We start from the raw sequence: 27,799 nt of genomic DNA, 5'->3' as shown, positions 1-27,799 counted from the left end.
CGACCCCTTCTTCTGATTTCTGAGGGTGCGGCACTCACATTCACAAACACACATTGTTGGGGGTCCAGGAATTGCCTCACACAAACACCTATTTTATTCAGAATAGTTTACTGAGCATAGGCTCCAGGACTGGTTGACCAGGGCCATGGTCCAGATTTGGGAACTGGACCATGACATTGAGTTAAGATTGTGGCAAGCTATTGCACCAGTCCGGATTTAAGGATGGGGAATCTCCTTAAAACATGTTTTTGTTGTACACTTATCCTGTTTCCATTGGTTGGGTTATCCAACTGTGGGACTCGTCTTGTCTAACATTCATGTCTTAACTTGTCTACCAGGATGGGACTCGTCTTATGTAACATTATTGTCTTAACTTCCAGGATGTCAGTTACCCGTGTACATGTCTCTTTCTGCCAACAAGGATATCAGTACCCAGGGAAGTCTTGGGAACTTAAACTTTACCACTATTAAAAAGGGAAGTCTTATTTAAAATAGTTTCTTACACTGGTGCAGGGGTCCATCCCAACTGCAGCTTATAAAGGCAAATACCAGAGAAGCTTACACACTGGTGCAGGAGGTGCTACTGGGTGGGTGGTTCGGGTCCAAGCTCATTGTGGCTAATTCTACAAAGCAGTTCTACCAACTTCTATGGTGACTGGTTTCCAAGAGCACAGAACATAGCACAATATGTAGTCAATTTAAGCATGAGAGAGTTTCATAGTAACAGCAGAAGCAACCTAGTGACAGTATAAAATGGAAGGCTTAGGTAACAGTTACCTAGGCCCTAACACATACCCTGAAAAGACCATAATTTTGTTTTTAAAGACAAAAGCATACAGTACAATGACTACTACCTAGTGTCTTGTAGCTGTCAACTGGTCTCTCTCTCTCTCTCTCTCTCTCTCTCTCTCTCTCTCTCTCTCTCTCTATCTTCCTTTGTTTAAAGAATTATTTTATGTATATGAATACACTGTCTTCAGACACACCAAAAGAAGGCATTGGATCCCATTACAGATGGTTGTGAGCCACCATGTGGTTGCACGGGAATTGAGCTCAGGACATTTGGAAGAATAGTTAGTACTCTTAATCACTGAGCCATCTCTCCAGCCCATTTCAGTTTTTCAAGACAGGGTTTTCTCCTTTTAACAACCCTAGCTGTCCTAAAAATCAGGTTGGCCTTGAACTCACAAAACTGCCTCCTGAGTGCTGGGATTAAAGGTGTGAACCACCACACCCAACTTCCCTTTATTTCTCTTTAACTGGACCAAACTATCTCTCTTCTTTTCTCGTATTCCTCCCTCTTTCTTAGAACTTCAGGGTAATGTGTATATGTTTCCAAATGCTTCAATATGTAAATCTCCTAAAATACATAGCCAAAATATTATATCACATTAGCAATTTCCTGACACTGTTTACATCAAAATCCATATTCTAGATTTCCTTAGGAACGTGGCTTTGCTGTACACTTATCCTGTTTCCATTGGTTGGGTGGGATTTGCCTAGAGCATCCAGTTGATAGGTTTTTTGTCCTTCTGAGCTTAGTTTATTTAATTTGCATTGTTTTTAGATATAAAATCAGACGGCAGTCTGACAGCATGCTCACTTAGTAAGACAATCACAGTGGTTGCTCCCCTTGGGGTCGTGATCTCGGGGACCATGGCATGTATTCTGCGCTATGAAGCAGGCCTTAAATCCAACCACAGCACTGTTATTCCAGTGTGCGCATCTTCCTTGACAGTTTGGTATAATAGCAATCATAATGCAAAGACTTACATGACCTGTCAAAATGCCGAGAACACAAATAGAGCATCTATATTTTCCCTTTCTCCAAGACTCGGGAATCCTCATGTACAGAGGGTGGAGAGCGTTTAAGAGCCACTGAAAGATGCTGTTTTGGCCACAGCAGGTATGGTTACCTGCACTGGATCAAGTCAACGAAAAATCAGCCAACATTCCAGAGGCAGCGAAATGAACTCCATGAATTATATTAACAGGAAACAGTGGGTGAGAAGGGAGGAGGGTTCTAGGGGTGGAATGATCAAGATACATTGTATACATGTATGAAGTCGACGAGAACACATAAAAGTCATTCTAAGTGGGAGGAGCTAGAGAGACGGCTTAGCAGTTAAGAGTAAATACTATTCTTCTGAAGTTGAATCCCAGCACCCGTACTGGTGGCTCACAGCTGTCTGGAACTCCAGGTCCAGGGAGATTCAATGCCTCTGGCCCTTCAGGCACCTGCACTTTATGTACATATCCACATACAAACACACGCTCACACACATGATTTAAAGGACAAAAATGGAGAAGTAAAGCTTTCATAAAAAGGAAAAGGTAACCCCAGTGGCTTGGTCGGATAGCTCTGTCAAAGACTTCCCTGTACATTTGGAGAATTCCAGCTTCCACTTGTTTATCTCTCCACAGCCTGGGTGTGAGATTGCCAGCCTGGCTCATTTACCTTCAGACATGGCACAGGTATTGGAGGCCACCCTCCAGTGTTAGAGGAAGGAAGATCACATGGTCAAAGCCAGCTGGGGCAGGGGGCAGGTGACAGGGGAGGGAGATGGGGGATGGAGGGGCACACAGTGCTGCCTTTCCTTCAAGATAGCGTTCTATATTACACTCAGTGCTTAGGTGTTTGTTGAGCATTTTCTCCAGGCTTTGCCTATGTAGATATTTTTTCCTTGGCTTTTTTTTTTTGTTTGTTTGTTTGTTTGGAGAAATGATGCTACTGTGTAGACCCAGCTGCCCTTTAACTCATAGCAATCCCCTGGCCTCAGCTTCCTAATGTCTTAGCTGGCCAAATGATGTCTTTTAAAACTGCATTCCATGCAGTTCATGCCTCTTTTATTCTCTTCTTTTCCTGCTGCTGTGATAAAAACACGTCAACAAAAGCACTTTATGGGAGAAATGGTTTGTTTACACGTATGATTCAAGGCACCTCCATCATCACAAGGAAGGGGTGGAAGCAGGAGTGTGGATCAGCTGGCCACATGGCAGCCAAAGGCAGGAAGCAGAGAGCAATGGCTGCTGATACTCAGCTAGCTTAATCCTTTATTTATTGCTTTTTAATTTTATATGCGTGTGTGTTTTGCCTGCACACATGCATGCAGTACCTGAGGAGGCCAGTAGAGGGCGATAAATCCTCCAGAACTGGAGCTACAGATGGTTGTGAGCTGCTAGCTATGGTGCGCTGGGAACCAAAGCCAGGTCCTCTACAAGAGCAGCTAGTGCTCTCAAACTCTATCTCTCTAGTCCCAGATTTCCCATTTTTAATTCAGGATCCAGTCTAGGCACTGCCGCTGCCCACAGTTGGAACTTGATCTAGGCAGTCCCCGGACAGTAAGCTCAGAGGGAATTCTAGATCCTGCCAAAGTGACTGAACAGTTCTTCACTTTCGTAATTGTTTTCATGAAACCAGTGTGCTCACAGTGGCCAAGCTGGCTGTCTTGAGGAAGAGTCCACACTCTAAATTGCTTGTTTTCCTTCATGATATCATTTTAACTGTTCCTGGTTTTCTTGTCAACTAAGTGTTGGGCCAAGTGGGCTTCTTCATGTTAAGGGTAAATATTTTTAGTAAACCAAAAACAAACAAAGAAAAACTACTTCCTATGTGGACTGAATACTGCATTGCTTCATGAGACACAAATTGCCCTGTTCTGAAAATGGGGCACTTGGTGTGTCCAGAACACAGTAGATGAGTGTCACGGCCCCATTTCTTCAGTGAGGAAGTGGAGAAACCCACCTTTCCAGCTGACTTTTTCAGCTAAGCTGCTCTGTGAGACACAGAAGATGGACTAAACCCAGACTCTTTGGGCACCCAGTCTCTTTTCTCTTTAGTATCCAAAACTGTGCCTGCTTAAAGAGAAATGTTGTCCTATGCATAACTTAATCACGTTTGAGTTCAGTCAGCAAACTTTCAAGGGAAGGTCCCTGCAGAAGGCTAGAAAGAAAGCAAGCCATGGAGAACTCTGAGAGGAGAAGGTGCTACACAAAGCAAACAGACAGTTCCAAGGCACCGTGCCAGGGAACCAGAGGCACTTTGAGGATAGACCCCAGCCACAAGCCTAAGAGACAGATACGTAGTACAGCAAGTCCACACGCGGATATGCACATATGTGGGCACATTTCTTTGCTTCTTTGAGAGTTCGTGTGTAGGTCTCCACCTTTATGGCCAGAGGCACATTCATGAGCTAACGTGACCAAAAGGAATGCTCAAGGCCAGATTATAGAATATGGGAAGAGGAAACAAAACACAACAAAACAAAAACCTCCTAGAGCTAGATTTTTGGTCAAAAAGTAGATGAAGGAGGTTGAAGTGGTCGAGCTAAGGAAATGCACAGAGATGTGTAGCTGGGCCAACTGTACACACAGGATCTGGGCTGCCCCTGTTCCATCCCTGCCCGGGTCACAGTGTCATGTGCTCTGATTTAGTCTGCAGCTTCTTGTCATCAGAACTTCCTCGTACATGGCCTGAGGGAGTGGGGGAAAGAAGAGGAGGAGGAAGGAGGGGGAAGGAAGGGAAAATAAGGGAGGAAGAAAGGGGGGGAGGGGTCAGGGAGAAAAGGAAGGGGTTGGAACAAATGCCCACTGGAGGCAGAAATGTAAACCTCCCAGGACGACACCAGTGAGTGGGCCCTGCTGAGGGTGGAGTAATTCGTGCAGTGACAAGGTCTGCTGTTCCACAGCTGAGGAGATCTGGGCTTTCCTGCCTTGCAGACTCACAACCCACTGGAGCCTGACTGGAAGGCTGGGCGTGTTGAAATTGTTCTGGAATGCCTTCCAGTAGAGCAGGGGCTTCCAGGATGTGCCCAGCAATCCTGTCTGGTTGTGAGCTCCACAGTCTTGATTTTCACCTCCATCGATGAACAAAGAGCACGGAACACCCCCTTAGAATCCCATGGGACTGATCTGAGCTGCCACCGAATCATGCTGACCACAGACAGAGCCATCAGACCCACCATGCACATGAGAACCAGCAACAATGCTGTCTCTGGTGCACCTGGTGCTTCTCTGCAGCTGAAAAGGGTCCCTGGGTGGCTCTCGTGCCCCACTGTGAGCTGGAAGTGCTCTCAGAGGCAGGGCACTGTCCTAGCATACGCCCACCCCACCCCCACCTCAACAACCCAGTCCATACCTGGCTTTTTGCTACAAGAATGGTTTCCATCTTATACTTGTATGAAAGATCCTTCCGTCTCACTGTACCCACCTCTCTGATGTATACACCGACATATTTTAAACTTGTTTTGATTTGTGGCTTTCTTTCTTCTGTAAAACTACAAAAATTTTATAAAACTGCACCCACAATGGAACAGGAAATTTGGAGTAGTCTAAATCCTGTGTCCCCAACCCATGGTTACTCCATGGCTCCAGAATCAAGTATTTCTTACACCTCACAAAGACAAGAATGCCTTCCAGCAGGCTGTTTCAGTGCTGTGTTAGAAGCTTCCACAGGACTAGGGAGGCCTGAATTCAAGAAAAAAAGAACAAAGTATTTCCCACAATCTAAAACCGATTTTGCTCATTGTAGCTAGTAGGAAAAGGGGGTAGGGCTTAAAGGGTAGTCCAAGTAAAATATCAAAGGAACAATCTTCCCCCAATTAAGAGCTTTTCTGTCTAAGATGTTTCAGACCAAGAGTGAGAGCATGGCAGAATCCCAGATTGCATAGAGGAAACCAGGGCTAAAAACAGGCAAGGTCAAGGTGGTTTCTGGAATGTTCAGTTAGGCTAGCCCAGCTGCATGCCTCAGGGTCTCCGTGTGTTTGGAGAGAGAGGAGCTGAGAGGAGGAAAGCTGCCACCGCTGTGGCCCTGACAGCTGTGCGTGGTGAAAGAGGCTGGCCTTTCCACTCTGTGTCCCTGCCCTTTTAACAGCGCTCTTCAAAGTCTTGCTCGGACACAAATGTACCATCACATGAAGACTCTCGCAGACTAACAACAGAGATGAGAGTCCTTATGTAGTTCAAATGGAAATGGTTCATAAAGACCTCCAAGGAGCTTGAGAATGGAAGAAACATACAGGAGCTTAAGGCCATGTCCACAGGAAGCTGAGTTACAGCAGGCCCAAGATGGCGCCAGCCAGCTGTGCTGACTTATGCTGGCTTCAGACATTCATGATTCACTTCTAATGACTCTCTACAGCAGTCCTTATTGTAAGTCAGCTGTGCACAAGAAACCAAGAAACCAAGCTTCTTGCAGCCCAAGGTCACAGCTCGATGGTTTCAGAGTCCTCACTCTTGGCTACTTCACTGTATGATGCACCTTCAGTCTGAGCCAAGCAGCACTGACTTTCACACAGGATGGTGGCCGCATCAGGAGGTGGAGCAAGACCCTGGCAGGCCACCCCATATCCTGGGTAGAAGAGCAAGGCAAGAGGCTTGAATTCTCTAAAGACATTTTCCTGTATAGTACAAGGCCACCAAGCTGCAATCTGCCCAGGACTCAACTCAGTGTGTAGGAGGAAGCTAGGTCATTAGGGAAATGCACATCAAAACCAGAGTGAGATGCCTGGGTGCCCTACACCTTAAACACAGCGCCAGGAGTGCTCACTTCTCCAGAGGAGAAGGACCCACAGGAAGGTAAATACTGTGGAGCCTTGTAGCTGCTTGGCCCAGGAAGCTAAGCCTTCGGAATAAAGGAAACAATGGTGCAATCAGTAGGAAGGTGGGGGTGGGGGTGGGGTGTCATTCCCAAGTCCTTTGGTGCTGGTGTGTGTGCTGAGAAAGGCTGAGGAAGCTGGAGTACACGTGGCAGCTGCAGCTTCTGGTTCTCCCACTTGGAAAGAGCAGTTTCCCCTTCCTCGGGCTAGCTGTCCCTCTCCTCTATTCTGCCTGGGCCCCCAGCCCATTAGATGCTGCTGCCCACATTCAAGGTGGGTCTCTCATCCTCATGTACTGTCTACCTGTCTGGCATCTCTGGAAACTCCCTCACAGACACACCCAGAAATAGGCTTTATTCTGGACACCTCTCAATCCAGTCAGGCTGACTGTTACAGCTATGGCAAAAACCCAAACCAACAGAAACTCCAGAAAATAAGTACCATTTGAGTGTGGAGAGACAGGAACTCTCTGGTACTGCTGGTGGGAATGTAAAACGCTCAGCTTCATTCGAGAGCAGGCTGTCAAGTTATCGCAGAACCCAGAAATTTCCACACATACCCCAAAGAATCTGAGGAGTGAAACTATTCAGTGTACCCTTCCTTTGTCTGAATTGTTGCTCTCCAGGGTTTCAGGTACCCTCAGTCAGTCTCAGTGGGAGACATTGAAAGAGGCAAACAATTGAGAAGTTTTACATTTGTATCCTGCTCTGTCTGACTAGGAACACTTCCCTTGACCCAGCACACACATACTGCCCACAGTGGACTGGATCCTCCCACTTCAATTAGCAGTTAAGAAAATGGCCATCAAAAAGGAAGAAGAAGAAGAAGAAGGAGGAGGAGGAGGAGGAGGAGGAGGAGGAGGAGGAGGAGGAGGAGGAGGAGGAGGAGGAGGAGGAGGAAGAGGAGAAGAAGAAGAAGAAGAAGAAGAAGAAGAAGAAGAAGAAGAAGAAGAAGAAGAAGAAGAAGAAGAAGAAGAAGAAGAAGAAGGGGAGGAGGAGGAGGAAGAGGAAGCAAGAGAGAGAGAGAGAGAGAGAGAGAGGCAAATCCTCAATGTTATGAATCCCTCTTCCTTCGTGTCAACTTAACTGTTTTCTCATTAGTTATTACTCCTAACCTCATTATACCTAACTACTAAATGACCTTTAGCATAGATGTGCACGTATGAGAAAAAGCAAAGCAAACAGACTTCATGGAGCATTTCCTCTGCAGCTAAGGGAAGGGACACTCTCAATCTTCGTAGCAGTACTACTGATGACATCAAAAGGGGCAACAGCCCAAATGCCAGTGAACGAATAAAAGGATTATCCATAGTAGGGATAAAATAATTGGAAAATTATTTAGCCAGAAAAAAAAAACAAACAAAAAAACAAAAACAAAACCCCGAAGCACCTCCAACTGGTACAGTGTACCACAAAGTATGACGAGTGAGTCAGTATGAGGCGCAGACCTGTAGTCCCAGCAGTGTGGAGGTGGAGGCAATGGGGTCAGCCTCAGCTTTCAGCTGCACAGGACACTTGAGGCCAGCCTGGAGACCCGGTCTCCAAAAGTAAAACAAATGAGAGCACGAGAGAGCCGCTCACAGACTGTTACACTCCATATAAGTCAGTTGTGTGAACCATCAGAGCAGGTCACTTCACAGAGAAGGAAAATGGACGAGTGTTTTCCAGGGAGTAGCTTGAGAGGGCCATAGTATCCCCCTGGGGCCCATGTGTACTGCATGCACGCCACATTTCCAGCAGAGTCTCAAGAAAGCAGGAGATGCCCAGAGGAAACGGGCTGGGGAATGTGAGGCTGCTCGTCCTTGCTGCCGTGATAGACAGACCTTTCTACCAATGAGGAAAGTGGAGGCACAGACAGCTTTCTGAGCATCTTAAGGAATCTGGAAAGAGACCTGGAATTCGGTGTCAGACAGTCCCGGGCTGGAGCTGAAGTATCTCTCCCCAGGACACTGCTTGCATCTGGCTGTCCAGCCCTCTTGCTTATCTTCCTCCTCTGCCACACCCAATCTTCAAAGGTTTATTTTTGCTTGTCTAAGCCCATCGCCGGTGGCCAGTCCTGGGGCTCCCTGGTATCCATTGCTTCCTTCTCCCCCACCCGTGCCCTCTTACTCACTAACTGAGAATGCAAGTGTGACCTAATGGGCTCCACCCTCGGGGAGCAGACAGATGAGTAGCAGGTGATATGCGATGAGTAAGTCCATGGGAAAGGATTATTCCAAGAAGTGATGGACAGCTAGATAACCTCGGGAAGTCAGAGAAGGCTTCCTGGAGGAGGTGAGGCCTGGACTGAAACCCAATAGACAGAATAGATATTATGTCATAGCTGTCTGCATAGCCTTATGAAGTGGAACGAGCCACTTTGGCTCAGACTTGAACTTCCAGTGTGGTGGTGCACAACTTTAATGTCAGTGTTTAGGAGGCAGAGCCAGGGAAAATTCTGAGTTTGAGGCCAGCATGATAAACACTGCACATTCCAGACAAACTAGGGCTCTACGATGTGAAACTTTGTCTCAAATATATATGTTAATATAAAAATGAAAACTTCACAAATAAGCTACCTTTGTTATACTTTAAAGAAACACATATGTAGATGGAGAAACCCAATCTCTAGAGAAACCAATCTCTAGTGGTCAAAAGTGAAAACTCGAAGGAGTTGGAGAGATGGCTCAGCAGGTAAGAGCACTTGCGGCTCTTGGCAGGCCCTGGTTTCAGTTCCCAGCACCTCATCCGGTCACTCCAGTAACTGCAGACCCAGGGGGATTCAGATGCCATCTTCTGGTCTCCATCGGTACTGCACCCACATGTATCAACCCACACATGTACACAGCATATAGACACATGCCTAATTTTGAAAAGTAAATAAATAAAAAGAAAAACACAAAAATCAAAACAAAATAAATACCTCAAGTGTAGTAAAGACAAAAAATAATGTAGGTGGGGCTAGAGATGGTGCCACCATTAAGAGCACTGGCTGCTCTTCCAGGGGACCTGGGTTCAATCTCACAACCATTGTAATTCTAGTTCCAAGGGGATTCAATATCTGTTTCTGGAATCCTTGAGCATAAGGCATGCACATGGTACACAGACATACATGCAGGCAAAATATCTATATATAGAATAAAAATCAAAACTTAAAGAATGCATATATCCACTGACACTTTTTTATTCCTTGGTTTTCAAGGCAGGGCTTGTCCACGTAACTCCAGCTGTCCTGGAACTCACCTTGTAGACCAAGCTGGCCTCATACTGAGGAATCCACCTGTCTCATACATGCTGGTACTAAAGTCGTGTGCTGCCACATCTGGGTTTCACTGAGACTTTCTGCCTGTTGCCCAGAGGCTGAAAATTGACCCATTAGTATGACCCATATGATAGCATTCACATCCTTCAGTTCATGCCTTTACTTCAAGGAAAATCTTTTTAGTAACTATCAAACAGATGTGATTACACACAAAAGCATCGTGACAGTATTGCCTATAATGATTGCAGACGATACCAGCAACTTAGCATGCCCAATAATAAATAGGACGCTATTGAACAAATGATGGCAAATGCTTACCTCAGAATATTATGTAGCTATAAAAAAGAGGGTGATATCCCTGCATTTAAACACTGGATGGGGATCCTGATGTGGGGAAAGTGTGTGTGAGGGCAGGGGATCAGGTTATAAAATGCTGCCACTCTGGTTTTGTATTTGCTATAGTTTGAATAGTGCTATCCCTCACCCTCAAGTGCATATGCTGAACCTCTCCCCACTGATGGGTGAGATGGGGCTTCTGGGAGGTAAGCGTGGTACCCTCATGGCCTCTACTATATAGTTTGGCTCATGTGTAAAACTCTCAGTTCCTGGACTGTGACACTTGGGAGATGGAAGGACTTTTAGAAGGTGAGGTTGAAGAGAATGTTGCAACGGCCCCTCCCCTTCAGTTCAGTTTCCTTAGCTTCCCTGATGTGAACATTTCTTCTCCACAGTCCCCCGGGGCCACACAGTTACAAAGGAAAAACCAGCTAACTGAACTGTACCACCCTGAGCTAAGGTAAACCTTCCCTCTTTATAAGTTGTTTCTCTTGAGCATTTTGTTACAGTGACAGAAAGCTGCTTAATACACATTCTATGAGGAAGTGGACCTCACAGATACAGATCTTTGTTTGTTACAGTAGCCTGAATTGGCTACTATATAGGCACAGAGAATTTCCCCAGCAAAATAAGATGCATATTGCACTCCATGTACGTTGTGACTGACCTGGCTCCTGATGAGTCAGGTGGCTGCTTTGCTCTGTGGCACCTGACTGTCCTGCCATGACCTTAGAAGCTGCACCTGGGATGTAAATCAAAGGTCTGCAGCAGAAAAAGTTGTCCCACCCCAGAGCAGGGGACACCCCTCCCCCTTCTGTGACAGCAGAACAGCATGAATCCGCTGCACAGAGGAGAGTGCTGTCCTCAGCCGCAGATCTCTGGAGTTCAGAGACCCACACTCATAATGACACTGGCAGGGTAGGTGCAGGATTCCTCACCTCCTCTGAGGTGAGCCCAGCAAACATCAGTTCTTATACTGTCTGATCCCCAGAGCAGATATGAGAAACAGTGTCCCCTAATGTCATCCACCCTCCCTAGGAGCAAAGAGTCACAGAGCAGTGCACTACAGGCATTGGTCAATCTGAAGTGCACCCAGGCTAGGTGGGGCTGAGAGCTGTCCTCAGGATGGAGATCAGAGGAAAGTCAGGAGGATCCCTAACTTATTCACTTTACATCCCACTCACTGCCCTCTCCTGGTCACCCCTCCCACAATCCCACAACACTGTCCCCGCTTCCCTCCCCTTCGCCTCTGAGTGGGTGGTACCCCCTGGATATCTCTCCCCACCTTCCCCCCACATTTCAATTCTCGGAGAGGCTAGGCACTTCCTCGTCCACTGGGGTCAGACAAGGCAGCCCAGCTAGAAGAACATATCCCACAGACAGGCAACAGCTTTTGGGACAGCCCCAGTTATTCAGGGATCACATCAAGACCAAGCGGCACATCTGCTACCTATGTGTGAGGAGGCCTAGGTCCAGCCCGTGCACGCTCTTTGGTTGGTGGTTCGGTCTCTGGGAGCCCCAGGGTGCAGGTTAGCTGACTCTGCTGGTCTTCCTGTGTGTGGGGTTCCTGTCCCCTTAGGGACTGCAGTCCTTCCTCCTGTTCCTCCATCAGAGTCCCCAAGCTCCATCAATGGCTTGGCTGTGGGTCTCTGCATCTGTCTGAGTCAGCTGCTGGGTGGGGTCTCTCAGAGGACAACGTGCAAACATAACAGAGTACCATTAAAGTGTTAGGGATTGATGCTTGCTCATGCGATGGGTGTCAAGTTAGGCTGGTTTTATTGGTTGGCCATTCCTTCAGTTTCTGCTCCATTCCCAGTGCCTGCATTTCTTGTAGACAGAATAAAATTTTGGTTTCAAAGCTTTGTGGGTGGGTTGGTGTCTCTGTCGCTCCACTGGAGTTCCTGTCATACAGGAGGTGGCCTCTTCAGGTTCCACATCCCCAATGTAGTGAGTCATGCTAAGTTCACCTCCATTGATTCTTGGGTGCCTCCCTTACCCGAAGTCTCTGTCTCCTTCAGGGTTGGATCTTAAATACTTTGTGTCCAAAGCCCCGGTGGTGAAGGCATGGTCTCCAACCTGTGGCCCTATGGGAAAGCCATGGACCCTTGTGGACTGAAGCTGGTCACTGTTAGGAGTCCGGTCCTTCCCTCCAGGTCCTCCTGCCTCCCAGACCTGATCACACCCTTCTACCCTCCTGCTGTCCCTTCGGGATGCTACTGGGAAGAGCTGACAGACCACCCACTGTTCTCACAAGCATCCAGTAGCTTGACTGTTGTGGCACCTTCATTAACTCCATCTTCTACCTAGGGTCTCTGTGACTTCTGTCACGTAGCATGGCTCACATATTAACTATGTCTGCTGCCTTGTGGCATTAGGCTTCCCTCCTCTCAGACACCTTTAAGGATAGGCTCCTTGCTTTGCTGTTGTGACTAGAGCCACTTTCTTCAGGACTCCCCCAACTACACACTGTACTGTTGATAAGTCTTTTAACAGAACTTGAAGAACCATCCATACTTTGCTCTCTTGATCACCTCTCCCTCCCTAAAAACCTATCAGTCATCGGGCCATGCCCTTGAGGGGAACATTGGGCCCCCAATCCCTTTCTCTTCTGTGAGTTCCTATCATGATAGTCTATATGGCCCAAAGCAACATGGCCAAGCAGTCATTGTAGTGAGATCCCTGAAACCATGAGTCAAAGCAAACCACCATCCACACCCTTAAGGTGACTGTCCCAGGTATCTTGTCAGAGGCAGAAATCTAACTTACACACCCTCTGTGCCCACCACAACTTTTCTTCTGTTGTTGATTTTGCTGATAGCTCCTTCTTCACATTGGAAATGTGGTCTTTCCACTGATGCCAAGCACTCATATCATGCACCGTATTAGGCTGACCATACCCAGTAAGAGGAGCACCAACCTCTCCTATCTCCTTACCCCAGCCCTCCTCCCTGCCAATCCTGGCTTTTTGAGTATGAAGTCACTCAGTCCCCAGTGGTGGAGACCCTACAGTGTGCCATGCACAGCCATGGGCTCTGAGGAATGTGGCATGAACAGAGCTCAGTAAACACATCCCAGGAGATGAACACAGGCATTCGTTACACAAGCAAACAAGAAATCATGACACTAGGTGCTCCTCAGGTTTCTATGGTTTCAATGGCCTGTTCAGTAATGTAAGAGAAAGGAGACAGAGAGAAGCAAGCAGGACCCCCTGTGCCATTATTCAGTGACAGCTCATTGCAGACAGAAGGGTGGACTGGCTCTGCTAGTCTGCATCTCACTGTACTCAGCACCACTTTGGTAATTCTCAAAGAGTATTTCCCTCCAGTAAGACCAATGTGTTCAACCAACATTGTCGTAACCCAGAAAAGCATGATTCTGCTATGATGGTGGTAACTTGGTTTGAAACTGGATTCCCTGGGAAGGTTTCAAGGGTTGTGCTGATTATATGAGACTTCCATTGTTCATGATGACTATAGCAGCTTGGAACCCATTGTGTGCTACACTATCTATTAACTCAGTCTATAGCATTCACGGACCCAACACTAACTTCCTTCCACAGAAAGGAAGTCCCTACATTGTTCAGGAAAAGTGCTCTGCGGCCTCTGTGTTGAGCAGTGAAAATCAAGTAGCTGTGTTCTCAAAGAGTGACAGGATCTTCTATCCCTACCACTTTGAATACCTGGAAAGGATTTTTTGGTGCTGTTTAGTGAGTGTGTGTGTATGTGTGTGTGTGTGTGTGTGTGTGTGTGTGTGTGTGTGTGTGTGGTTATTTTCTATTTTAACTACAACAAAATATCCCACATTTGCTTCTGAATTTTGGAGACTGAGAAATCAAAGATACCGTGTGCGGGGTAGTTTTATGTCACCTTGACACAAACTAGGGTCATTTGGGGAAAAGGACTCTCTTAATTTTTGGTTGTGAATCTAGCTTCTAAAAGCTGAGCCATCTTTCCAGCCCAGAAAAGGGACATTTGGTTGGGAAAATATCTTCATAAAATCTGGCTGTAAGCAAGACTGTAGAGCATTTTTTGATTAATGATTGATCTGGGAGAGCCCAGCTCTTTGTGGTTGGAATACCGCTAGGCTGGTATTCCTTCATGAAATTAAAAAGCAAGCAGAGTAAGTCATGCGTGAGGAGATCCAGTAAGCAGCCCTCCTATGACCTCTGCTTCAGTTCCGGCCTTAACTTCCTGCCTTGGCTTCCTCACTGATAGACTATGACCAGGACATGTGAGATGAATGAACCTTTCCTCCTCGAGTCACTTTCAGTCATGGTGTTTTGTCAACTGATAGAACCCCTAAGATGTGCAGGTACTGGAGGGTGTGATTCTCAGAGAATCCTCATTTTCCTGACATGTAAACACTTTTTACAGCCACCCAGTGTGTGGGAAACGGGACCATCTTCCTTTTTACTTCTAGAGAAAGGCTCTCAGAGAACTGCACTAAGCTGCCCACTGCTACAGCTAGCGTAGCAGCATTCCCAACGCTATTTCAGATGTATCCTCCATCGTGACTCTATAAAGAAGTCTCTGCTTTCGTGTATATGCCCTTTGCACTTTTCTGCAGCCCATAACTGCATATGTCATAGCTGTGCTCCCAACCTCTTGTGACTCACAGTCACATCAGAGGGTAAGCAAAATACTCCCAAGGAAGCAGGGGCCCTTCAGGACCAACGTCACCTGTCCACTCACCCTTTGCCTTGGCTCCTTTGTGCTCCTGTGTCACTTCCGGCCTGGCCATACAGGGCTTCCTTAGCTGAGAACCCATGTTTGCCCACCTGAGAGGCCGACTATACTCCTCCTATCTCCATCCCCCTCCAGCTCCAAGCACAGCCATGATTCATGCTTCCTGAAAGGGCCTTCCTCTGATATACTGCTGGCCACCGCCAGTCTCACTCTTTCTAATGCTCACTCTCTGCCCTTCTTAATTGAGGCTCCTGGGGACAAGGCCAGCTACTTCGTCTCTTGGACCCCATGCTGTGCACAACCTAGGCACTCTGTCTGCTTCACAGGAGATGCCCAGAGAAGATGGTCGGTGTGGAAATTCAGTGCCTGTTTCTGTCATAGCCATTGTGAATTGGAAGTCTGCAATGCTTCGAAGCCAGTGAGAGCTGAACGTGCAAATCTGAAGTCCCTCTTCAATTAACGCTGAACCATTAGTCTTTCCTGAAGCTGCCAGGATCTATTAAGCCATTTAATGCAACCTCCCGCCCTTCAGGATCGCTCCCAGGAGTCTTTTTCTCAGGCCTGGGCCGTCAGAGCATAAATGACTTAAGTGGTGAGCTTCCTTCCCCATCCCCCCCCCGGGAAGCCATCCCATAGAAGCAGACCTTAATGGATCTGAGGCACAGCTAGGAGGACGATCTCCAGCTCCCATCACTACTACCCCCAGACACTCTGGTCTTAGGCTATTATGCCAGTTTGGCTTTCTGGGTAACTCAGTCAGGAAGCCACCCTCTGTGGAGTGATTGGTCTCAGCCGAGTCCCCAGGCTTAAAAGATGTCCCTCCGCCCTCCACAACACTGCCTTAAAATAAGAAACCTCCACTGATCACTTAATAAATATTTATTAAGTGCGTATCGGATACCAGCATTTGGGAATTACTACAGGTTTGTGACATGGTTTATACTGAGCTTATAACCCAATTTACTAGCTGGGCATAGTAACACATGCCTATAATTTCAGCACCTGGCTTGCTGAAGCAGCCTGAGAACAGTCTGGACTACATACAAAGACACACACACGGTCGGGGGGGGGGGGAACGGGGAGAGAGAGAGAGAGAGAGAGAGAGAGAGAGAGAGAGAGAGAGAGAGGCTAAACAAACATCAATCAGCAATCAGACAAAAGTAACTATTCCTCTTGAAGGGAAGCCAGGGCAGTCTCTATCTATCATTCACACCATCCTTCCCAAAGAAGGAGGAGGCTACACAGTGGCGTGAAAGGACTGAGGAGAACATAATGTGCCTTGTAATCCCAGTCCTGGGGAGGCTGAGGCAGGAGGCTGTGAGTTCAAGACAAGCTGGGCAGTATAATAAGACTGTCAAAGTGAAGTGAAGAGAAAAGGCAGGGGCAGGAAAGGACAAGAAGGAAGAGCCCCGCCTTGCAGCAGGAGGCTGTGCAGCTCCAAGCTTCGGTCTGGACATATACATCGACCCTATGTGCAAAGCTCTCTTAGCCAGGGAGAACTCGGTGCTCAACAACGACAGTGATACAACACCCACAGCTGCCATCTCTCAAGTGCTTACCAGGTGCAGCACTGTGCCATATGCTGTATGGGATCCTTTTTTCACAGTAATATTAAAGGCCTGATTTTTAAGGCACCGGGGCTTAGAGGGCTATTTGCTGAAGGCCACGCAATTGGTCAACAGATGCAGTGGATTAAATGAAATCCTAGAGCATGCATCTCCAGGATCTATACAGTGAGGCTCTGCCTCCCCTGGCTGCATTCTGTCCCTTCTCTGTACTTGACAAGGTAGCTGAGGGCTCCCGTCTGCTACAGTTTGACTGTTTATGTCATTCCAAAGTCCTATAGAAACTTAATTCCCAATGACACAGTAAGTCCAGGCAGGACCTTTGTGAGAGTCTTCTAAAAGAGACTTCTACAGCACTCTGGAGGCTGAGGTCAAAGGATTGCAAGATCCAAGATAGCTGGGACTACATAGTAAGACCCTGTCTCAAACACACACACAAGAGCACACAGGCACACACACACACACACACACACATGCATACACACATGTACACATAAGTATACATACATGTACACATACACGTGTACATACACACACATGCACACACATATATATACATGCATATAGGCACACATATATACACATGTACAAGTACACATACACACATACATACATGTATACACACATATACACACATTTTTATCCACATATACATATATAATATATATCATATACACACATATACAAACACATGTACACACACACACACACACACACACACACACACACACCTTTTGTCTTTCCCCCTTCTACATTGTGAAGACACAGAGGTGAAGGAAGCAGAGATCATCCTTCATCCGACAACAGAACTATTAGTGCCTTAATTTTGGACTTTGCAGCATCCAGAGTAACAAACCTCTTTTATGAATTATCAGTCTGTAGTGTTTCGTTACAGCAGCACAGATGTACTGCTCAGCACTTCAGGAATAGACTGCTCTGTAAAAGCATGGAGGAGTTTCTTTACAGAAACAGTCTCAGTCACAAGCTGACTGAGGCGGAGTGAGAAAGATGCTCAGGTAATCAGCCAGGACACCCCAGGGGCAAAATTAAGGTTTGGCTGTCTCTTCTACTAACAAGCGAGTCAGGTACAACCCACAGGACTGTTTCAAACAACATGCTGCTCAGTGGCCATGGCTATTTATGTACCTGATCCTTGATGGCTGCAGTGCTATGTCAGTTAATAAGATGGGATTGTACTTGTGCCGCTTGTGAACTGAGGATACACCACGGACAGTCATCACCTGGGCCAAGACGCCCACATGAGCAGCCTGTGGGGTGATCTGGTCTGGTTCATGATAGGCTCTTTCCAGACCTTCAGAAGATTACCTCAGGCTTTGCCAATCCTCCTCCCACTCTAGGAATTCAGGACTTTCCAGCTGCTTCTGGGATAGCCTGCACTCTTTATGATAACGTAGGCATGACCTATGTCATCACAAGGCCAGAGGTCAGAGTGGGTGGGGCTTCTCCCTTCTCTCCATATGTCTTTGTTTTGTTTGTTTTTGTTTTTTGGTAGGGTCATCATAATCAAGGGTATCCTAGAACTATCTTACCCAGGCAACTCTCAAACTTACAGCTATCCTCCTGCCTCGATCCCTAAAGTGCAGGGATTTCACTTTGGATGTTCACTGCCTAGAACTGTATCCATTTGGCATCCTTTCTCCAAACACTGTTGACTGTGAACTTCAAAAGCATTTAAAGCAAATGCCGGTGATTACTGTCTCTATAAGTTAGGGTTCTCTAGAGGAACAAAACAAACAGTGCGTGTGTGTGTGTGTGTGTGTGTGTGTGTGTGTGTGTGTGTGTGTGTATACATTGGAGACTGAGTGTGTGTGTTCTATTAATACAGCTTATGTTAAATGGTAACATGTCTCTCTCAGGCCCGAGAAGCTGAGAACGAGGCAGCTGCTCAGTGCACAAGCCCAGGTACTTGAGCAGTTCCAGTCTAGCACCACAATCCCAGACAGGCCTGGAGAGCCGCTGGCCTTCTGTCCACAATGGAAGGACTGGTTCTAAGAGCATCAAAGGCAACAACAACAGAAGCAACGGTAAACGAACTCAGTATCCGGAGCGGAGGCCGAGCAGCAAGAGGGAAGGAAGGTCAAGCAAGCAGAAGGTAAGGAACGATCTTCCTCCTCTGTTAACCTCTTTTATCTGGGTTTCCAACGAGATGCTGCTGCCCACAGTTGGGGTACAGTGTCCTGCGCCATTTAGAGCAATCAGGAAAATTCTTTAGTTGGGGAATCCCTATTCGAGTGGCGGTAATGTGTGGTTAAGTTGACAGTAGAATCAATCATCACACAATCCTAAGAGGTAAACGTGCACGTGTCCTCGTGAATGCTACGCACGTGTTTTATCACTGAGCTGCATTGTAGCTCCAGATAGGGGCGTTTTCAAAAACATAACTATAATGCCATTATTACCTGCAACAAAGTAAGCAATATAATCTTAATATGATCTAACAGCCAGTCCCAATAGTCACTTTCCTGATTTTTCCAGAGGTCTCTTTGTGTAACTGGTTGCCGAGGAAGCAAACAAGGGTCAGATGTTGTGTGCACCTGGCTGCTTCATCTATTTCAGTCTAAACAAGGCTTCGAGAGCTCTAGCTACTTGGACCTCCTTTGCCCCAGGCATTCCTATGCAGCCATAGGAATTTAGATGTACAGAACAGATGTACAGTTCAATCACTTACTGATTAGAAAGTTACACAGGAAAATTTAAAAGAACAATTCATTAGAAGACATATTATTTTGTCATTTACTAAGTATGAAAGAAAATTTGCAAACCAATACAAGGGATTTGCCTGTTTATTTCTAGATGAAGAATTAAATCTTTAAAGTGATTTTCTTAGCATATATTAATCATACATAATAATGGGTTTCATTATGACATTCTCATACATGTACATAATGTGCTTGATCATGGCCACCATCCCCCTCTCTTGTCCTTCTGCCTTTGTTGATCTCCTTCCTCCTCCCATCTGGCCCCTTCTATTGTGGGTGTATGCATGTGTGTGTGTGTGTGTGTGTGTGTGTGTGTGTGTGTGTACATGTATGCAAGCCAGAGGTTAACCCCAGGTGTCTTCCTCACCACTAACTTACCTTGATTTTTTTTGTGATAAGATCTTTCACTAGATTTCACTCAGTAGGTTGTCTGCCTGTGAGCTCCAGGGATATGCCTGTCTGTGCCTGCCCCGTGCTAGCAGCATGAGGCTGCGTCCTCCTGTCTACACTCTTCATGTAGGTCCTCAGGATCACACTAGAGCCTCATGCTTGCACACCAAACACTCATCCACTGATTTTCTTCCAGACCCCAGACAGTGTTTAGTTTAGTTTTTATTTTTATATTATGTAAATAGGTGTTTTGCTTACAGGTGTGCCTGTGCATTACATGGATGTCTGGTGAATGTAGGGGCCAGAATAGAACGTTAGATCCCTGGATCTGTAGTTATAGACGATTGTGCTGTTTCTACAGATGCTGGGAATTGAACCCTGGTTCTCTGCAGGAGCAACAAGTGCTCGTAATCATTAAGCCATTTCTCCAGCCCATTGATAACAATTCTTAAAGTCAAATATTCTAACTGGGCAGTGGTGATGCTTGCCTTTCTTTAATCCCAGCACTCTGGAGGCAGAGGCAGGCAGATCTCTGTGAGTATGAGACCAGCCTGGTCTAACAGAGAATTCGAGGGCAGTCAGGGCTACATAGAGAAACACTGTCCCAAATATAAATAAATAAATATATATATATATATATATATATATATATACATATATATACCATTCTAGTATAATATAAGACAAAGGTATAGTAATTTGTTTACGTGGAGTAATGATGGTAGGAATTTAGTGTGTGTATGACCGTGTATGAGTGTGTGTGTATGAGTGTGTAGGCGCACTTATGCCACAGTGTGCATGTGGAAGTCAGAAGTCTGTAATCCAAGCTGAACTGTTTGGGGCAGTGTTCACTGTAGAGTAATATGTGCAATGTAAAGTCATGTCATGTGACCAGAACCACGGCTTCATGAGAGAGCTCTGCCAGAACCACCGTCAGTTCCTTCTGGTGAGAAACTATTTCTGATCCAAAACACTCATGTCTCACCATTCAGAAACTGTATCTGGCTATCCATCACCCAGAATAAGAGACTGAGACCTGAAGCCATTTCCTTCCCTTCCTGTTCCAAATCATTTCGTCACTGCAGAAAACAAGTCATTTTTATATTGGCAGAATTTCCCCACATTCTGGCATTGTTTAAGTAATTCTCATGTGGTCAGAACTTTCTTCACACTGTGAAATTAGGGATAGAGCAATGACGTTCAGTGAAGTGAACAGCCTCTGGATCTGGTTACGAATCCCATCGTGGGTCCACTGCAAATACTGTTACTACTGAGCCATCTCTTCAGTCCTGAAATTACTTTTAATACTATGTTTAATTCAATGTGAAACAGCCAAAATATCATCAGTTCAAAATGTGATTGATATAAAATTCTAAACAAAAATTTTTGTTCCTCTTTACATTGTTCAAAATCAAATATGCATATTAGCTGTTCAAAGTGTTGCTCCGTGAGGACAGCCCATTTCGAGTGTTCAGGGATACCATGGCTATCATATTGAATAGCTCGGAGCTGGAGGCAGAGTGAAGAAGTGCCTTTTTGTTGCTCTGATGGACCATGACCCAGGCCACCTGTAGAAGGAACAGTTTATTCAGGCTTACAATTCCACGGTGGTGAGGAGGGTGTGGCAGCAGGCAGCAGGAGCGGCAGGCGGCTGAGAGATTACATCGTCCACCACAAACACGTGGAAGAGTGAACTGTTTGAAGCACTTTATACACAAAAATCACATCACAGCATTTGTCGTCACCGAGGTTCTCCGCGCTCTTCAAAAGGCATGGCATGTCACTACACTGTCCAGGCTGTGCCGGAACTATGGGAATTGAGGATCCTCCTCCTTCAGCCTCCTGATGGCTGGGCTACAAGCACAGAACAGTGCCCCTGGCTGAGGTTGCTGTACACAATCCTCTCAACAGAGCATGGAGGTCCCACCTATATTTTCAGTTCCTAAGGAGGAGAAGGCAGGAAGGTATAAAGCTCAAGGCCACCCCAGACCATGTACAGAGATATCGTTTCAAATGCAATCAAGCCAAAAACAACACAGAACACAATGTTCTCTGTTACCGTTTCCTGTTGTAAACTTCCCCTTCGTCAGTCAGCAACCATTGATAATCAGAGACTGCAAAACCATAGTTTTCTAGTTCCTCAGTCTTTCATTTGTGGGAGAACATTCATGTTTTTTAGACAGTGCTTCACTATGGCCTCTAGGCTTGTCTGGAACTCAAGAGCCCCTGACTCAGTCTCCAGAATGCTGGGTTACAAGTATATGACTCCGTGCTCATCTTGGACTTTTTATGTATCTAATCTTTCGTTATTCAGAAATAACAGTTCACAGAGAATCGTGAGATAGGTGTTTCTTCTTTCCTGTCAATTTTCAGAGAAATTCATCCCAACCACATAGAACAATAGCCAACATTAAGAATTTCCCCGAGAGTTTATTTATCGTGTGTGTAGGAAGGGAAAAGGCACGTCACATCTTACATCATGTGGACTCCAGGGATCCAATCCAGGTTGTCAGGCTTGTTCTGTCAGAGCCACTGTGGCCGCTACATTTTTGGTTGTTGCAGTGCTGAGAATCTAACCCAAAGCCTTGAGCATGCTGGACAAACACTCGAGCACTGAGCTACACCCCCAGACCTGCTAGGCACCTCTGAGTACTACTCGAAGAATGGGAACCAGAAGGAACAAGAGGAGTCCACTGGAGAAAGAGTTGGGGCTGGGGGTGCGGAGAGGAATGGCTGGAATATTTGACAATCTACCTGCTTCCCTCTCCCACTCCGGGCTCATAGTCTGAACTGTGATGCCATGAGGGGCAAGTGAAAGTTCTCAACTATGAGCCCCACTTTTCCTCCCTGAGGGAAGAACGCAGCACCTTTGAGCAAAGCAGCATCAATTCCCACCCAGCCCTTCCTGAGCCAACTCCCTGGTGTCTCCCAGAGAACACAGTTGGCCTCAGAGGATGATGTCAGGGAAACTCCTATTTCCAGCAGTTCTCCTTCAGCTGCAAAAATGTGCAGCGGTAGAGCAGGCGTGGGCTTTTGAAGTCTCCGAAGGAAGTGGGTTGTTTTCTCAGCAGCACATCTGAGCACATCTTCCGAGGGAGGACGACTGTGTGAGATCTCACCGCAGGAAGTCAGCTGGAACAGTCCTTCTTGTGGCCCAACACTGTCCGGCTCTGTGTGGCATCAGCTGGAGAGAGTTGGACCCCACATCACGCAGGAGCTGTGAAGGTACACTGGATCCACCCCAGGGGCAGGGGAAGCTCCTGCTGTACAAGTTTTTCCCAAGACCTGATATGGCTACAACGTCATCAATGTGGTCACGAGTCCAGAGTGCCCTTTAGAACTTTAAAAATGCTATTTGGGGCCAAGGGTACTGTTTTGTGCCCTCCAGTTCTGCAACACAATGAGAGAAGAGACTGAGTTTTTACCAATAAGCCTGGTGACCCTGGTACAGGGCTAAAACACTATCAGCCAGTTTCTACTCTGTACTCAGGGGAGGGGTCTTTCGTGTCTTTTGTCTGATCTTTCAATGGTTCTATGTCTAGATATTATTATCTCTACTGTATCTTCGAAGACCCTGGGATCTCTGCTGGCTGAGCCAGTGAGTGGGCTATGATCACATGGCTGTCAAGAAGTAGAAATAAGACCTCAGTTGGATCAGATATGACAGTCCTTCATCCCAGACTGCAGGCCCACTTGTCTACAATGCAGGATTTCCTTTTCCTTTTAGGAACAAGAATTTGGATAAATATTGCTCTTACAGCCTTTAAGATGCTTACCCCAGCTTCTATTTCAGACATAGAGAATAGACACCAGCTCTTTGATCTGTCTGATATCATCCCGGCACAATAGAAGCTCAGGTGACATACATCCACCATTTCAAAAGACCCTCAAATGTCGTGTCAGCTCCAAGCACTAGCCCGGGTCCTTAGAATTTCTTTCAAGGTCCTACACTGTGTCCTCCAAAAGACATGCAAATCGACCTAAACCCACAGAAAGAGCTGATACTCAGGCTTTTAGTCCTGTGCCAGAGTCACCAGACCTCTTGGTATTGAAAAGCCGGGTCTCTTCTCTCATTGTCTTCTCGATCAAGGTAGGAGGACAGCCATGAAATGCATCAAGCCCTCCTCTAGCCCACTCTGGTACTCGGGCTCCTTGCTTGTTTTCTGAATCCCCTCCTCTAGCCCACTCCCGGTACGCAGGCTCCTTGCTTGTTTTCTGAATCCTCAGCAACATATTTACCCCCAGCCTTTTGCATAGGCTGCTTCGGTACAAGTGGAAATGGAATTGCCAGCCCAGGTACCAATCCAGGGCCCACACCTTCACCATGGCATGGAGCTGCCTTTGCCCATTTGAAAGAACTTAACATGGTGGGCCTCAGCTTCCATTTTTCAAGAGACATGCCTGAAAGTTCACCTTAACTTCTAACCCCTATGCTGCTTGTTGGTTCCCCAGTGAGGGAAAGCAGCGCAGGACACTAGGAAGAACCCCTCTGATACGTCTCCAGGAATCCCAGGACACCTCAAAGAGGTCTTGACTCTGCCATCACTCGATGCTGCTTTCCGTCTGTTGAGTTTACATTTCCTTTGCAGAGGTTCTCCAGGAACAAGTGGACGTGGCCTGCCTACACTTGGGGGATTGCCGCATTTGCGTTTTCTCTGAAGCTCATGCTGGCTTCACTGGGGACAGTAATCCCAGACACCTTGCATATTCTACCTCATTTAATCTTCGTTCCAGTTTAGAAAGTGGCTGTCAGGTTTCTTTAGAAATTTGCCCCTTCTGAAATGAGGAGCTGGGGTTACTGTCACTAGCAAGGATACCTAGGTCTACATTGTTCTCCACTCAGTTTCTCTTTCAAATGAAAAAGAGGCAATCTCTTCATCCTTCCCAATACTCAGCTTCTGGACTTGTGAGGTATAAAATGGCAGGATCTCTTGATGTCTGAGTAGTCGTCAGTCAGCCCACGTGAGCTCCCTTAAGGAGGGTGTGAGTGTGGGACCTCATGTGGTGCAGCTTGGCAGTGTGCCACTGTTCTGGGCTCCAGAGCACTTTAGCAGATATGCAACAATTTTAAATTTTAATATGCACTAAAGATACAATTAACATGCCAAATCCATTATATTAACGAGGATGACGCTACATCAACTAAAAATGCCGTTAAATATCACAAGAAATTAGTTGTATAAGTTGTTCACAGACTATTTGACTAAATCCAGAGACTAATGACCAGTGTGGAAAATGTGTGCTGTCCACTGTGTAACAGGTAAATGACCTTACTGATTTTTGTTCAGGGACTCTCTACAAAGGAATGTTGAAATGAGAATGTTGGTAAAAGCAGAATTGCGTTTTGTAGAGAACGGTTGAACGCTTCTGCTTATCATGAACCAAGGATAGGCGCTTGGTTTCCTTTGTCCTGGAATGTCAAACATTGAGTAGGTGAGACAGATACTCAGCAATCCCCCCATGAAGACGGTCGCTGAGGTTTACCAAAAACCTGCTTTCAGACTGCAAGAGCTTATGGGAAATGGTCAGCCACCCTGCGATGAGACAGTAAATGGAGTTAGGCTTTTCTAGGAAGTGCTGTGTCTGGTGGTGGCCGCAGTGAACTAAACTATCATCTTTTGGCAGGCAGAGTCCATTGAGAACTGTGACTGGGGTTGAGAGAATTATTCATCCGGTTATCTCCGTGGGAGTGCCTTCTGGGAGGCAGGGAGGGAGTCCACCTTCTCTGGGGATTTCCTCTGACATTTACAGAAAATGATGCAGGAGAGCCTGTGTGCCCTGGAATGGGAGGCCAGAGGCCACCTGGGTGGTGACTATGGGGTCAAGATTCTCACTCATGGTTGATCCCTGTGATGCTGGCCCCGATCTGGGGTGAAATGATTCACTGGCTGCCCTCCGGTCAGGACAGCCTAGAACTGAGCTTCTAAGGTTAGGTCTGGGAGGCATTCAGTCCTCCCCTCTCCCTTCATAAGACCACAGGAATAAAACACTAAAGTCCACGATGCCTCTAAAATGCAGTTGTCATTCCACACACATGAGATATAGCACATATGTGTAACTGGCAGCAATACTCAAAAAAAAAAAAAAAGAAAAAGAAAAGAAAAAGAAAAAGAAAGAAAAGAAAAACAAAAAGAAAATAAATAAAAATACCATTAAGAGGACCATGCAGTTCTGGAACAGGCAACCAAAGGACACCGGAACACAAACGTTTGTAGTATATGATACAACGCAGCTGTCTTAAAGCTATGGGTTATATATTGGAATTGACAGGGAGACGCCCAATATATTTAAACAGAACTTACAAGCAACAGACTGTGTATTGAGTGGGACCCATTATTGAGCACAACACCTCTATCTGTATTTTGAAGCCGAGAGGAGGTTTAGGAAAAGCTTGCCTCTAGGGAAAGAGAAAGCAGATTCTTTGTTGAACTTGACTGGAAGGTGGGCGAGGATGATGCCCCCTCGCACCTGCTGTTCTGTGAGAAAAAGCCAGAGCAGAGCAGGAATGAACAGGAGACAGTGGGTGAATGCATAGCTGTGCACTCCTGGAGAATCTACTTTGCTGCCCTTATAGGAACTGAGGAAGACAGAGCCCAGAACTTCATCCATGATTAGCCGTTCTCTGAGGACTGGATCAGACTAATTGCTTCCAAGAGCCAAGTGGCCTATGGTGAAACTGAAGAGAGTAGGGCCTATCCCATCCTTGTCCGTCTCTAGGACCAGAGCTTCCTTCTCTTCTCTCTTCCCTGGTGCTGCACTTGAATTCTCTCTGACCACTGTCCTCTGCACCATGACCCCCACCCCCACCCCATCATTTCACCCTAGCAAATCTCACTACCCACAAGCTGTGTTCTCTGGGATGAAAAAATGAACAGAATCCAGACCTCTCTGCCAGGCAACATATTTGCATTGTAACTGAAATTTTCCTCAGAGAGGCTTACTGGGAATAAATGGGTCAGTTCTGGGTATAACTCCAGTCCTACTGAAGGAGCACATCCTGCAGAGTTGGGCTCAAGAGAAGCAGAGATATAGACAGACTGCAGACAAGGAGGCCAACAAAAACAAAAGTTGCTTTTCAGTTTTCTCAATGGAAGCAGGGCACACCCACAAGGTGTCATGTCAGCTTGGTGGGGAAGGGATGTTCTTTGGGACCAGCTGAGAGTGGGAGAGAGAACTAGAGGAGCTGGACTTAGACTCTTTCCCCATTTCCTCATGTGTAAAATGTATTCAAAGACACTGACCTCATTCTTAACCTATGTGTTTGTTTATGACAAGTTGACATAAAACTAAAAATGCTAAAGTCACTACAAAGGAGCTAAAGTCATCCAAGAGAAGGGCACCTCAAGAGAAAGGTTCCATAAGGTTGAGCTGTAGGCACGCCTGTAAGCCATTTTCTTAATTAGTGATTGATGGGGAAGCATAACCCATGGTGGGTAGTGCCATCCATGCCTGGTGCTTCTGAGTTCTATAAGGAAGCAGATTGAGCAAGCCATGTGGAGCAAGCCACCAAGCAGCATTCCTCCATGGCCTCTGCATCAGCTCCTTGTCTCCAGGCTCCTGCCCTGTTTGAGTTCCTGTCCTGACTTCCTTCGATAATGAATGTGATGTGGAAGTGTAAGTCACATAAACTCTTCTCCCCAGGTTGCTTTTTGGTCATAGTGTTTTAACGCTACAGTAGAAAGCCTGACTGAAGCATTGTTCATGAAAGCCTTATTACATTGATCATGCTTCCTTTACACATTTCGACATCCCAGGTGCAGGTCATTAAGGTATCCACTATTTCTTCCCAAAGGTGGCAGTGTGTGGCCATGTGGCCATGGCTATAACACAGTAGGGTCAGATGGACAAGCCGAGCCCAGCCAGGGTCCAAGTCTGTTAACCTCTCAGGATCCTAGTTTTCTTGCTTTTAAATGGAGATGATAATAACATTCTCTACATAGGCCTGTAAGAGAATTCAGCTCTTTAAAAAAGCAGGTGGGCAGTGGCTGACTCAGCTTGGCCCATGTAGGCTATGACACAGGAGTGACAGAAAATGTCTCCCACTGAATCATGCATTTGACAGTACACAGGCTGTTGGAAAGTTACTTTCTAGGGAAGGAAGCTTGGTGAATTAATCCCTGATAGTTCCTATTACACAGATTCAATGATGACAGCATTAGTCATAGATAAAAGTGGTCAGATCCCTGGATATGATACTTTGCTCTTCTTTTTGGCTAAATAATACAATTAGTAATGAGTCTTTTTACAGGATCAAAGCCAGGAACTTC

At 46.3% G+C, this 27,799-nt stretch overlaps 1 long non-coding RNA gene across 2 annotated transcripts in view; it reads left to right on the top strand.

Annotated features, from left to right (window-relative positions):
* Positions 1 to 14,837: 14,837 nt before the first annotated feature.
* LOC102555040 (uncharacterized) overlaps positions 14,838 to 27,799 on the top strand; it is a 126,269-nt gene continuing 113,307 nt past the window's right edge. The window contains exons 1-2 of one of the 2 annotated variants that reach the window (XR_015620596.1): positions 14,838 to 15,449; positions 18,300 to 18,535. This is a non-coding gene — a long non-coding RNA (uncharacterized LOC102555040). The remainder of the gene's footprint in view (positions 15,450 to 18,299; positions 18,536 to 27,799) is intronic. The other variant, XR_015620597.1, reaches the window with a different exon arrangement.

The sequence above is a fragment of the Rattus norvegicus genome, chromosome 5 (genome assembly GCF_021556685.1).
Source record: "Rattus norvegicus strain SHRSP/BbbUtx chromosome 5, alternate assembly SHRSP_T2T, whole genome shotgun sequence".
Lineage (NCBI taxonomy): Eukaryota > Metazoa > Chordata > Mammalia > Rodentia > Muridae > Rattus > Rattus norvegicus.
Note: the sequence above shows the minus strand (reverse complement) of the source record. Positions and strands in the feature narration are given on the sequence as shown.